Source organism: Pleurodeles waltl, chromosome 9 (genome assembly GCF_031143425.1).
Source record: "Pleurodeles waltl isolate 20211129_DDA chromosome 9, aPleWal1.hap1.20221129, whole genome shotgun sequence".
Classification (NCBI taxonomy): Eukaryota; Metazoa; Chordata; class Amphibia; order Caudata; family Salamandridae; genus Pleurodeles; species Pleurodeles waltl.
In genome coordinates this window covers 345,081,175-345,095,341 of record NC_090448.1, presented here as the reverse complement: position 1 = coordinate 345,095,341, position 14,167 = coordinate 345,081,175, and positions in this window count along the sequence as shown.

The following is a 14,167-nucleotide window of genomic DNA, read 5'->3' as shown; positions in this document are numbered from 1 at the left end:
TACACGCCGGACTCCTCGCCATTGCTAACTGGATGACAGCAAGCCACCTCAAATTGAACTCAGACAAAAATTAGATCATTATCTTCAGTCCCAACAAGACATCATGGAATGACTCTTGGTGGCCCACCAACCTAAGACCACCCACAACACCGACCACCCACGCATGCAATATCGGCATCATACTGGACTAATCTCTCTCCATGACTCAGAAAATCAATGTCATATCATCCTCCTGCTTCAACACCCTCCGCATGCTACGCAAGACTTTCAAATGGATTCCTTTAGAAACAAGAAGAACGGTCACCCACGCCCTCATAAGCAGCAGACTGGAATATGGCAAAGCCCTCTATGCAGAGACCACAGCCAAGCTTCAGAGAAAACTCCAGCGCATCCAGAATGCAGCCGCATGTCTCATCCTCAACCTCCCTTGCCACAAACACATCTCCGCCCACCTCAGATTCCCTACACTGGCTACCCATCAACAAAAGGATCATTTTCAAAATCCTAATCCACGCTCACAAAGCCCTCCACGACACCAGACTGGTATCTCAACGAACAAATCAACTTCCACAACCCGACTTGACAGCTCCGCTCTGCCGACCTCGCCCTCGCAACAGTTCCCCGCATCCAACGCACCACCTCTGGTGGCAGATCCTTCTCCCACCTCGCCGCCAATACCTGGAACTCCCTCCCCCCCAAACTATGCAAGACCCAGGACCTCCTAACTTTCAGAAAGCACCTCAAAACATGGCTTTTCAAACAATAACCCCGCTTTACCCCCAGCGCCTTGAGACCCTACTGGGTGAGTAGCGCGCCTAAGAATATTGATCGAGTGCTTGATTGATTGATTGTCCGGTTTCGTTCCTGAGCGGGTTACTGCAGCAACAGTAGCCGTAGCTACAGCTGATTTTGCGGCTTCATCAGCCAATGTATTTCCAGCAACATGTATTCCAACATGCTGGGGTCCAAGTGTATGTACAACATGGACATTTGGTAGAGTTTTTTTCAGATCCGCTACTTTCCCCCCCGGAGATGTCTGTGTTTGATGGTGTTGCCTTTAGAAACTCTGAACTCATTCTGGCGCCAGTAATGCAGGTATTCATTAAAGGACTGGACACTATAGTAAGAATTACAAACAATCAGTGTTAACTGTGCCGGTCAGTATGTTCCAGTGCCATCAACAGAGCTTTTACCTCTGCTAGTTGTGCTGTGCAATACCCTAGGGTTTGCGTGAATGCATGCTGGGGACAGAATTTATTATCCTCCGTTTAGCCACTTACGACTGCGCAAGCAGCGGAGTATTCATGTTTTGTGCATACTGAAGGTTGTGCTGAGCCATCGGTGTACATGACTCTTTGATATTGATCAATAGGCAGTGTATTTGCTGGAACTGGGTATTCTAGTTCATATTGCAAAAATTCTCGAGTTTGTAATTTTGGGTCAAAAATGTTGTCTACATCAGTGGCTGTCAAAGACGTTGCCCATTGAATCCAACGTGGATGTAATGCTTTAGCATTAGGAACGCTGGCTTTGGTAACAGCCTCAAGGGCTGGGATTGGAGAAACAACAATATTGCGTTTGCCCTGGGCTAGAGGTCTTTCTTTAATGACTGCCATCTGAACAGCAGTGAGAATTTTCTCAGTGGAAGCAAAGCGTTCTGCCGCTGAGTACAAATGTGGTTTGTATGCTATAGGACTGTCTCACCCTCATTGAAAGTTACATAGGTAAAACCAATGGCACCAGCAATTACTCTGACAACCAAATGTGTTTTGTTGTCTCTTGTGTGTAAATGTTGTGCTGCAAGCATGTCTGTTTGCAAAGCTCTGAGAATGCACGTGTGTTCGACTGTCCAAACTTTACTTGAAAAGTCAGGGCGTATTAAGTCGTATAAAGGTTTTATGCATGATGCGTAATCAGGAATGTAAGTTCTGCCAAAATTTAGAAAACCCAATAGAGATTGGAGCTTTTTAATTGTATTTGGAGTTTGTAACTGTGCGCATTTTTCCAAGAATTGTCGCACTAGGCTCCTTCCTTCACTCGGTAGCTCATATCCCAGAAACAGGACGCTAAGGAAGGCTATTTTTGTTTTTTGTTTTTTAATTGAATTTGTAGCTGAACTCGGTAAATCCCACAACAATGCGGGCTCCCCATCTTAAATGTTGCAGCAATTCATCATCCGTGAGGTAAATATCATCTACATAGGACAAAGCTTCAGGGTCTATGTCATGCAATATTGAAGTCACACGAGCTGCGAACAGTCTTGGACTGTTCTTGTACCCCTGGGGTAAACAACAGATTTTTTTCTGGGAGCCTGGTGCGCTAAAACTTGTTAAGTCTCTACTCTCAGGCGCTATATTTTGGCAGAAGAACCATTGGAAATGTCCAATGTTATTTTGTACTTTTTACGCACTATGTTGTTCATGAGTGCTGTGCTATGTGAATTTTGTATAGCATATGTGTGTGTATGACTGTTTAAATGTCTGTAGTTCAAGGCTGTTCTGTACACATGGTCCGGTTTAGCTACTGGGAATAATGGATTATTCATTGGTGAGACGCAAGGTTCTATTACGCCCTGGTACTCTAGTTGTGTGAGGATTTCCCTCATGGGTGCTTTAGCATCATGTATTATTGGATATTGGGGTTGAGGTTGGGGTTGATTTTTAATTGGGATTACATGGTAGGGGGAATCTTTATCCCACCCTACGTGGTTGTGATATAACGCGGGTGCCAGCGCCAATGCCCAATCGGTGGCATAGGATTCAGCGAGCTCCTCAGGAACAAGGGGTGAGAAAGAATGTTTAATAGCATCTTCCCCATAAGGGCAAGTACGGACAAATTCAGGTGGCCAATCCTGATCGGCAAGCAAAATATCATAAATATTTACAACGCGGTCTCAGAAGATTGTGTCTATGGTGTGCTCTATGTCCCATTCTAACTGTAGCGTTATTTTGTACACCATATCAGGTGTGGAGACACGCATGTCCGCTGTTTCTACTTGTAGGAAGTCATCAGTTGCTTTCACCTCCAGATGCTCTAGAAGATTCCGGCGAACTATTGTGACTCTGCTGCGCACTCTAATAGCACCAGTGCCCACTTCTTGTTCTTCAAGAGAGCTCTCTTCTTGAGTGGCATGTCGAACTGCAGCTCCTGCCACCTTTTTCTCTTTGAATTGTCGTTTTTGTTGGGGAAGTTTCTCTTCTTTTTTAACAGAAACTTCTGTTGAGCACTGTGATTCCTGTCTCGGTTTCACATACTCAGTTTTTCACTCTGACCGCCCACCTCTCTCACTGCGTGGGCAGCATCAAGCCAATTATTATGTTTTGGATAAGATAGGGGTATTTCTAAATATGCATATGCTCTGTATTGTACAGGTATATTTGCAGGTGTATAGTGATGAAATGTATTTGTGTTCCCATCAACTGCTGGAAATGTGACACAAGAATAGAAAAGTTCTGTTCTATAGGCTGCATGAGCTTCAACAACAAATGTGACTGGACCCCCCTGGGCCATTAGGCCATGTGCCAGTAAATGGGCCATAAGGCATGGTTGCATATTGATTGCAATTGCTACCTGTTGTGGATTCGCGATAATGAATGGTAAATTTGTTCAGAGAGTGGCACACCAAATGGGGATTATCCTTTTAGAGTTCAAGCTTAAACAACCTACAGTGTTAGTTAGGTACTTCCTACTCAGCTGAGGAGAAAATTCCTCGATACCACGGACGTCTCCGTATATATAGTACTGAGGTGTCTTTGTATGTAGTGAGACAGAGATACTCAGGAGGACCCGAAAATTAGAGCCTGACCAAACATTGGCGGCGCCATGTCACATAGGCTCTCATTATTCTAATGAGACTACTAGATTTGAGCAACAGAATCACCTGCGGTTTGGGAGACTGAGTCTTAACCCACTACAGGTTACACCTGCCGCCCCAATCCGGGTTTTGCTCTGGCCAACTAGCAGTGCCTCATCTCTACCCAAGATCAGGGATGATTGGGCAGCCGAGCGCATGACACAATTGACTCCTCAGGGAAATCGTGGTCACTCAGATCTCATCCGTTTCTCTCAGTTACATTGGTCTCACATATACAATGACAAACAGAGGCAGTATATGTTTCAATAAGGTTTTACTGAAGCAACTGCATCTTAGATAATAAAGCATGTACTGCAATAACCAGGACAGTAAAGCATGACAGAATTAAAATTGTGACAAGGAGAGTGAAGCGTAGAAATATCGCTACCATATTGTGACTAGAGTCAATATACTAATTCCTACCTAGGCTATAATAGAACACAGCATGTTAAGCTCTAGTACTGCCCTTCAGGTTCCCCTGGGAAGACATCATTCCCCATACCTGAGCAAAGGCCTGAAGTCTGCATAAGCAGCTATAGCGAAGTGTTCAGCAATCAGCATACAGTCATGGTCATCTGGCTGGAATATCCCTCTAACGTGTATGGGACAGGGAAGTGTTTTTATAATAACACAGCTAATATTCTGAGAAAATGTCCCTACGTAAGGATGTGTATGTTTCTATGAATCTCAGAGACAAAGCTTTACCACGTTTTACCGGCAACCTATCTTACTGTAGCCTTGAGAGAAGCACAGAGTGCTTGTTTAAGAACACAGGACTGGCCTAAGCAAAGAACAGCTAGATAGAGTGAAAAAAACAAGACCGCAAAAATGGCTATTGTTAAAATAATAAACAAAGCTGAATAAAATATATCTAGGTTAAAGTGCACAAGGGCAGGCCTAGTGTGCTGAAATAACGTGCATGGAGCAATAACTAAAATGGCTACACAACAATATCATTTAAAATTTACACCCTTAGCTCATCTTATATTTATGGTATTGAAATCGCTAACAACAATATCTTGGCTATTTAAAATAGTATTCTGTAGTGTTTAGCCGAGTCCCATGTAATCTATTAGACAAGAGTATGCATTAAATAAACTTGATGTGACCCAAGTCCTGGGTTATGTGCAAGATATGAAAACATATTTACGTTTCAAGACAAGACAATTGCTAATGTTTCGACAAGTAAAATCCTCAAAGGGGGAAACATCTATAACTCATATTTCTCTTGGTTGGCCCCTCATGAATATTTTACAAACTGTTGAAGTACAAAGACACTTTCCAATGCAAACTATTATCAATGCCTAATTTTACTTGAACATGTAAATTCATATTTATACATAAACTTCAATTATTCTGAATCGACAGAATCTTGTTTCGTCCTTCCAAAATTCAAAGCTGTCATTGTGATGGTAACTGTTATAATATTATTAGTTTTATTATTTTATCTACATTATAATAGGACATTCTCACTGTGCCCTCCCTTTATGATTCTTGGAACATTCCTACAGTTAGCAGTGGTGCCTGCTCTAGAATGTTGAGGATTCTATCTGTGAGGAGAGGACACTGAAAGAAGGCTGCGCAGAAGTGGACACAGGCAATAAACAGCTGTTTTACCTGATTCTGGAATCCCGCTGGAATTTGTCCTCATTACAACACTGGCGACGAGTTGGTCTGGGAAGGGAGCAGTGCAGTCTCCTCCTCTTCTGTGTCCTCCACACACAAAATTCAGTTTTCTTGCAATATAGTTATGAGCCCTTCTGTGACGTGTATTTTTTTCATGTTGTCATAACATGGACTAAGGTACTGTAACTCCCATTTTTTCTTTCAAGCATCTAAATTTACACCTTTTCATTGGAGCTTTCAATTAATGGAAGTAAAGACATTTTATTCACTGTTACTCTGCATGTTTCTGAGCCTACGTTTTCTTAATTACTTTATTGCAACATAATCTTCTACATTCACAAGCCATACTTCTCACCTCAGAAAACACCTCAATTTTGCAAGTGTCACTCGCTGTTCTGCAAGTGTGTATCTTTTTCCTTCATCTCGCTGTTTTTAAGTACTTGTCTATGAAGCATCTCTGTGGAGACGTTTTCTGCTGGTGAAGCCCTGCTTTCAGCTCCGAGGCCACCCCCTGCTCTGATGGAGCTTCGGCACAGTTCGCCTCTTCGTCTTGGCATGTGAAGGTGTTGATTCCTTTATGGTGAAACCCCTTTTTCAGCCCTGCGGCCCTTTCCAGCGCCGAAGAGGCTTCAACATGGTTCACCCACTCGTCTTGGCATTAAGAGGTGTTAATTCCCTCAGGTGAAGATGTCTGTCATTTCTCTCCACGGGGCCTGACTTCTCTCCTGCGGCTGCCCCTGTTCCTGTGCGGATTGTCATTTTGAGCGCTGTTGGAAGTTCATGGGGAAGTTTCAATGCAGCATTACCCCCGGGGCGACTACCGCCGGGGCGACTACCCCCTATCCGGCCAGCCTTACTGTAAACTAGAGAGTGTCGGCTGGATTTCAGTCCCGGTGATGCGCACACCAACGTTGATCGAATTTTCTCTCACAGAGACATCTAGCAGTGACACACACCTATTAAATAGCAATGTACCTGTTCCAGAGTGTATTTACTTTCTAGTGCAATGCATACATTTTCTTCATTCGGCATGTACGAACTGTCCGGTGAGACGCTCACCTTTATTGTCATTTAGCGTCTATACTAAGCAGTATTCTCACAAGCTGATTTAACCGAAAATGTTGCTGGTCTATATACTCCCGGTGACATGCACACCTATTAAATTATAACAATTTATATAATTGAAGGACAGGTCTACAATTTTGTATACCATAAAGAAGAGTGATTACTTAATAATTAGCATTCCTTAAGGTTGCAGATTTTGCATATTCATAGAGTTTATTGGTGTATATTGGTGTCGCATACACTCTACTTTTCTAGTTCAAAGTATATTCTGTGTATGCATAATACATTGCAATTATCACACATGTATACACTTCTTACATATATTGCAGTGGAAAGGTCCTTAAAAGTTATGATTTCCTCTAACTTAAATGGTATTTGAGATTGAAATTTTGAAACATTTACAGCTTCTTGATATATGTTGGAATTGTTGTACAATTTCCAAAAACAACTCCTTCATCCACTTCTTTCTCTGTGGACCAACACCAACTAGTCAATTTGACGTTGGTCCACAGGATGTGTTGAAGCAAACACACATTGAATAGATTCATATCGCAAACACCAACAACAAGTGTAAAGTATATTTGTTCCGGGATCAAGGGGGAAGCATGATTTTGAATTTGACGCACTTCAAAGAAAAGCTTTATTGTTTATTATGAGGAGGGTGCTACCAATATAAACATGACTTTTGTCCTGATGATGACCCTTAATTGAATGGTTCTCTTTTTGGGGTCGAAACGTCGACATGAATTCTTGTGGATTATTTCAGAATGAAATGAGTGACTTCTGGACACCTGGACTAAAGGGGTCCCGTAGACGTTCACTCCTTCTAGTATATATTTTTAACCACAAACTGTAAATATTGTAGATAGCACTTGGCACTTAAAATTTTCACACTAATCACGTTTCACTGCGCTGTTATCTTAGGAGCACCTTATTATGCTAAATCATGTTAATAATTGAATAAAATGATATGTTTTTAAGTTCCTTTGACCTTTTGGGTCTATAAGGTTCTTTAAAAAAAAAAAAAAATTGTGGCTGTGGGAGTCAGGAGCCACACTCCCCCTTTGGGGCCATACATTTCTAAAAAGATTCTTATACCCGGATCCTGGGGTTACTAGGTTTGCCTACTTGTCTTTATGCACTTTCTAAAAGTGGCATTTTCTAAAGTAGTAATGTAAAAATCCAACTTTACATCTAAAGAGGATTTTACATTCAAATGATATGAAACATGATGCATCTACTTCTTTCTGATCAGGAATTGCAGCCTTAAAGTATATTAAGGAATTCTAAATGCTGGCCTATGAGAGGAGTAAACCTAACAGTAGTGAAAACACATTTGGGAGTTTTTCACTACCAGGACATGTAAAACTTAAAATTATATGTCCATCCTTTTAGTTACTTAGCATCCTGTCCTATGGGGTATTAGGGCCTACCTTAGGGGTGACTTATGTGTGATAAAAGAGGAGTTTAAGGCTCAGCAAGAGGTTGTAAATGCCAAGTTGAAGTGGCAGTGAACTGCTCATACAGGCCCTGCAATGGCAGGCCTGAGACAGGTTTTGAAAGGCTGCTTAAGTGGGTGGCACAACCAGTGCTGCAGGCCAACCAGTAGTATTCAATATACATTCCCTGGGTATAAGTATACCACTTTACAAGGGATTTGCATGTAAATTAAATCTGCCAGTTGTGGATATGCCAATGTTACCATGTTTAGGGGAGAAGCACATGCACTTTAGTACTGGTCAGCAGTGGTAAAGTGCTCAGAGTGCTAAAGCCAACAAAAAGATACAGCACAAACATGAGGTAAGCTGGAAAAACATTTGGAGGAAGACCACCCTAGGTCTGACAGGTCAAACAGGGTAGTTGTGGGACCTCACCGCTTAATAATGTCACTAATCCATCTCAGGTACTGTTATGTTTCTTTAAATCAAACATCAGCTCAGTTCTGGGTAGCTGTGGCACAGAACATTCAGGCTTAACTCAAAGGAAAACAAGTGTAAAGCATTTAGGAGTAACAAAACAGACAATAAGTAAGATACATGACACATTAGAAATCCCACTCAATTTATACAAAGAGAATACATTTTTATCTTTAATTAAACATGAGAATGACACAAATCAGATGTTGAGAACTGGTGCTATAATTTTTGCATGATTTTCACAACTCACTGCTTTGCACTCTAAAACGTTTTAACAGTTTAAAAAAATGTTGTAAATCACTGCTTTTCACTTTTAGCTGTAGTCTTTGTGCCCTTGAACGCAAGGGTCAATGACAAAGTCACATTTTTAGGCCGAGTGAGATTGAAGTTGGGGTTGGTTGAAGGTACTGGGTTGGTCCTGGTCAAGATTTTGCCTTTGCACATAGAACATTTCTGGTTCTTTTTCTCATCGACAGTGAGGTCAGCTGCGTCCTCTGTAGTTTGAGGCCACTGGTGAATTAGACATTGACAGATTGACGAGGTCCAGCTACCTGAAGAAACCTTGGTTCTCTGCGATGTTCGAGGCTAGCTTCAAACCACCAAGTAACACTAGTCTATGAGCCTCAGACTCTGGGAACAAAAAACGTTACCTTTACCTTTCAGCTTGTAAGTTCTAGTTCTGTGGGTGAAAGAGTACACTCTAGCACCAGCCAAGGGTCCCGGACCTGGGAGGCACCTCTTGGGAGTTAGGACTCGATCATACAGACTACACCATCAGAGTCCAGGGCAAGCACAGAAGCTTCTGGTCAGCTGGGCACTTGTGTCACTGAAGCTCAGCCTCTTGCCCTTGGAGTTCAGTCACTGTTGTTTTGTCACAAGTGTGAGCAGGTCCAGCCCTTATAGAATCTCACCACAAAGTTGACAGCAGGTGCAGCCCTCCTCTCTCTGAAGATCTGTCTTGGTGTGCAGGTGCAGCAAGGGCAATCCTCCTTGTTTCAAATGTTCTTTCTGATGACTATATGTTCAGCAGGTGGAATCTATCTTCTGCCCTTTCCAAGTACAGCAGTGCTCAAGGGCTGGAAGCCATGGGTGCCACTTTTACACTAATTTCAATGAGCTATGAGTCCCACTCTTACATAATTTCCTATGGAGTTGGCACTAAATATTCCAGAGTGTATCTCTCTGCCCAAATTCAAGATGTTGGGACCCTTTTTTCCCTGGGTCAAAGCTATGGGCACACCCATGAGGTGTGTTCAGTATAATTAGTCATCTAGCCTGGAAAACTGGTTCTCTGGAGGAAATGATAACCTGTCTACCCACACAAGAAGCATGCAAATTAAGGTGTGGGTCACAATAGCCTGTCAGAGGTGATAACCCCTTTGAAGCTGGGCCATCTGTGGCCACTGGGACCACCTTGTCAGGAGGAGGTCACACACCCTCCCTCTAACAGGCCCAAATCAGATGAAGCATTTTGAAAATGTAAGCAATTGTCTCAGTACAATACCCAGACACTGTGATGGGTCCTTCTTAGTTACTGGTCATACAGCGTCCATAAATGTGAATGATTTTTCCGTTTTGATGTGCTTCTTGGGAAACAGTAAACTTAAAGATCAGCTGTCCATCTCATGAGTTCTGATAATGTCAACTCTAGCCAAGCTCGGCAACATTCATTCGACACACAGGACTAGTGTTAAGATGTGGATCCATGCCTCCTGGGCACAACATATTCAGTTACATGATTTCTTTAAACTACAAATGATCAGTTCTCCTCAAGGGAACTATGGGTACAAGGGTCAGAATGTACCATTTTCGAAAAAGTAAAAGCCAGAGCTAGAAACGCTGGGTTGGAGTGACTTGGGCTCAACTGCTAACTGTATCTAACACCAGAGTAAGCAAGTAGTAGGGGATTCATTTTTGCAGTAGTCCTTTGCAAAGGGTAAATTCTGTGATCACAGTCAACAGTGAAAATCATAAATTGTTGAACCTTCAGTTCCGTCCACACAGTTGATGCATACATAACTAGGATTACTATATCTCTTTGTGTCATTAGGTCATAACCGTTTCAGTTCTGAATTTCTCTTTTAGAAATCAATGAAACCTCTAACATCTCACGTCTTATGGTTCTTTGGAGGAAATCTGATTCCACCGTAGCCACTAGCTATGGACCATTTTATATCCTAAGAAAATCCACATGAAGTCAACAAAGCAGTATGGGTAGTTGTGCTGCTCCTTCATTTGATTCCATGTGACTTCCATCTTAGTGGAGCATGTGGTCCTTTGATAAAATCTGGATAGCTTGAGTATTCCAACAGGCATCTTATTGTGTCTTCAGATGGCGGATTGTAGGAATTAGGCCCCTGTGGAATTACATCTCAATCTGTGGATCAATAAAAATACTGAAATAGAATAGCCTTGATTAAGGCTGTCTTTTCATTAATTTTTTTAGCCTTTGCCTTTTCTTGACATATCTTTTAGAGGTGATGAAGTTATCTCGCCCTAGCCCCCTAAAACAGGGATAAAACGATACATATGCCACGGAGTACTCTCGCCGCCTCGGTTTATTACAACGGTAAAATCAAAAGTTGAAGTGTTTATTAAAACGACAATCTTATGCTTTATGTTGATTAGTTAAAAACATGAGAGCAAGTGTAAGTCGCCATATGAAATACCACAAAAGCAACATATTGTAGCTCACAGAGAAATTTTCATGATGTGTAAGTACTGCTACTGAATGACAACTGTTGACTAGGAGTGAGAAAAGTTTATTAAGTTACCAGAAATGGTACTAGACATAGCAAATGAAGGAAGTCGCTATGTTTAATTGATGTTGTGTGTCCTGACTACAAAGATACACATTAAAACTGAAATTACATTTGTTATGAACCAAGTAGAAAAGAAGCAGTTAGGGTCCACGCCATTGCTTATTCATTTAGGTTGCATGTAATCACACTGGGGTAGCTTAACTTTTATATTTTTGGAAGTTGTCCGGTAGATTATCTGTTATAGTGAACTATACAATAGAAGATAAGTACTCTAATGGGATGGGAGAATGGGAGGAAAGCAGAGTTAGCCTGGACTAGTAATTATAAAAGGTTCTTGTTCAAAATTAGGAAACACCTTCTAGATGATGGGGTTGTGCTGTGTTCTAGAAGATATTTTTGGGTTATAAAGATTAGTGTTCCAGTGTGTCTGATAGTACAGAAAAATTATTAGGATCAGTCATACTGGCCTAATGTGGGACTAAGTCATACAACAGTCAGGTAGAGACCAATGAAAGTAAAGTTAATAATGTGGAAAATATGCATTTTTTAAAAGTATTTAGGAAGACTATATTTAAAAAACGTAGTATTTATCTGACAGATAAAGTACATTTTCCATGAAGTGTTTCAAGCTTATATGTTTTGAGACATAGTAAGTCAAGTCATTTTGTTGCTATCTTAAACTAGTTATGTAGTTCTCCATAACTTTCCAGAGAAATAATTAGTAATAATCCAATTATGAATTTAGTAGCTGCTATCTTGCACTATATCTATGTTGGACTACCACCCAGGTCAATGTTTAAATACTGAGTTTTTGATTGAACTGAAATAATGGGATGTATTATGATTTAATTATGGAATGAGGAATAGTGCTAGACAATTCAATAGTAATTAAATAACACCTATGAATTTATGAATGTTTCAAAATAGGACAACTATCAAGCTAGTGCTCATGGTTGTTCTCCTAATGGAATATAATTACTGGTGTTTAGGTGAAGAGTCGAAGTAGTACTCTTAATAAACTCAATGCACTGAGTTGTACAGCATTTAAATGAACACCAAATAAAGAGGTTGTCTCTGTTCTTACCACACATATAAAGCATCTATGTTGCAAACCATGCACTGTGGATTCATTTACCACCATTTTGGTAGTATTCGAATGGTGTGTTTGCATTTATGGTCTTGTTGGAAAAATGTTTTATCCTGCCAAGGATTGTGTGGAAAGATTTAGGGCCAGATTTACAAGGCCCTTGCGCCTCCTTGCTCCAAACTAGCACCATTTCCTATGTTAATGTGGCGTTAAGGCGGCCATTTCCATGCACCATATTTACAAAGTGATGCAATGCTAGCATTGTGCTATTTTGTAAAACCTTGCGCCACATTAAATCTGCACCAGGTATGATGTACACAAGGGGGGCGTTCACATGCAGGGAGGCCGCAAAAGATGGTGCAGAGAAATCTACAACATTATTTCCATCATTTTTATCGCCTGCTTGGGGCAGGAGTTAAAGTGACGGGCCCATAGTAACCTACGGGCCTCCCTAGTACTTTGTTGCCCTAGCGCCTTTATTTAAGGCACTAATCCAGTAAAGCACCACAATAGGGACGTAAATTATTACACTATCGTGGAAATGACCGCCATGGTGCACCGTGTTGTAAATACGGTGCAACCACGGTGTCCTTAGGTGGGGCAGAGGTGGAGCAAGAAAAGTGGCGCATCGGGACCGATGCGCCACTTTCTTGTAGATCTGGCCCTCAGTATATACATGAAAGCTAAATTAAAAATTGGGTATATGGAATTGGTATAATAACAATGAAACTTTTGAAGAGGGGGAATTCTAAATAGGCACCCAAAGTGGAGTATTAAATAAGCTAATTCATGCACTGGGTCAAACGGTAAAGTTAAGTTAGCCAAGTGTTACTGCTGTGATTGCACAGGGCTTTGTATTCCTTGAAGTTTATTGTGATGTTTACCAATATTGTGTTGAAATCAAACAGGAAGAAGTCTTATTTACAAAATATCACTTACAAATTGAATGTGTAACATGCCTAATCATTTTAGAAATAGTAAGGCATCAAGCCATGCTGGTAGCTATTAACATATTACAGATCTGGATAAATCAACAATATGTCGTTTTGTCAACTGTTTCAAATATTTTCTAAATAATATGCTTAAATTGTCAAAATGGTATGCTGAACTCACGGATATTCACAGCTTCATCTATAATCTAAATACATTGCCTTTAGCCAATTGTCTGTTATTTGAAAGTATGAATTCAGTTACAAAGGAAAAAGAGAAATACTCTATCTTGACTAACTACAAGGTCAGCACATATTAATCTAGCTATCCACGTAGCTTCCATTTTTCTGAGTGCAAGTTTCCTATTACTCCCTTTTGTGTCAGGTTTGAAGTACAGTGATGCTAACAGATTGGATTTCCAGTTTTTAGTCTATTTTGTTTTTCCAAATTATTACTCTCTAATTGGCACCTCCTTTCACAGTTTCTTATGTCTCTCATGTGTTCTTGTAATCCTTCTTTGAGTTATTACATTGCCCTTCCCACATTTATCAATTCACATTATTAGATGCACCACACGTCTGGTGTTACAGTTCATGAAGTCACTTCTCATATGGTTTTGCTGGAGTAATACTTTTTTTTATACCGTTGGTAGCTCAGTGCATTCTTAATGGAACATTGGTTCTTTTACCACAGAAAAAGACTTCAGGTGGATGCGCAGTAATGTTGACCCACTTCTACCATTGCAATAGTTTTCTAATGTATGAATAGGAGATTACACCTTCCCAAATCTACCATGGTCCATACTATTAGTAGTTACATGAGTTTTTGTGTGTGGAAATGTAATGGAAATTCTACAGTTTTAAATGGTTCAAATTGGGCAGTTTGAATTTTTCAACAAAGTTGAGCACCAGAATGTCAATAACTAATA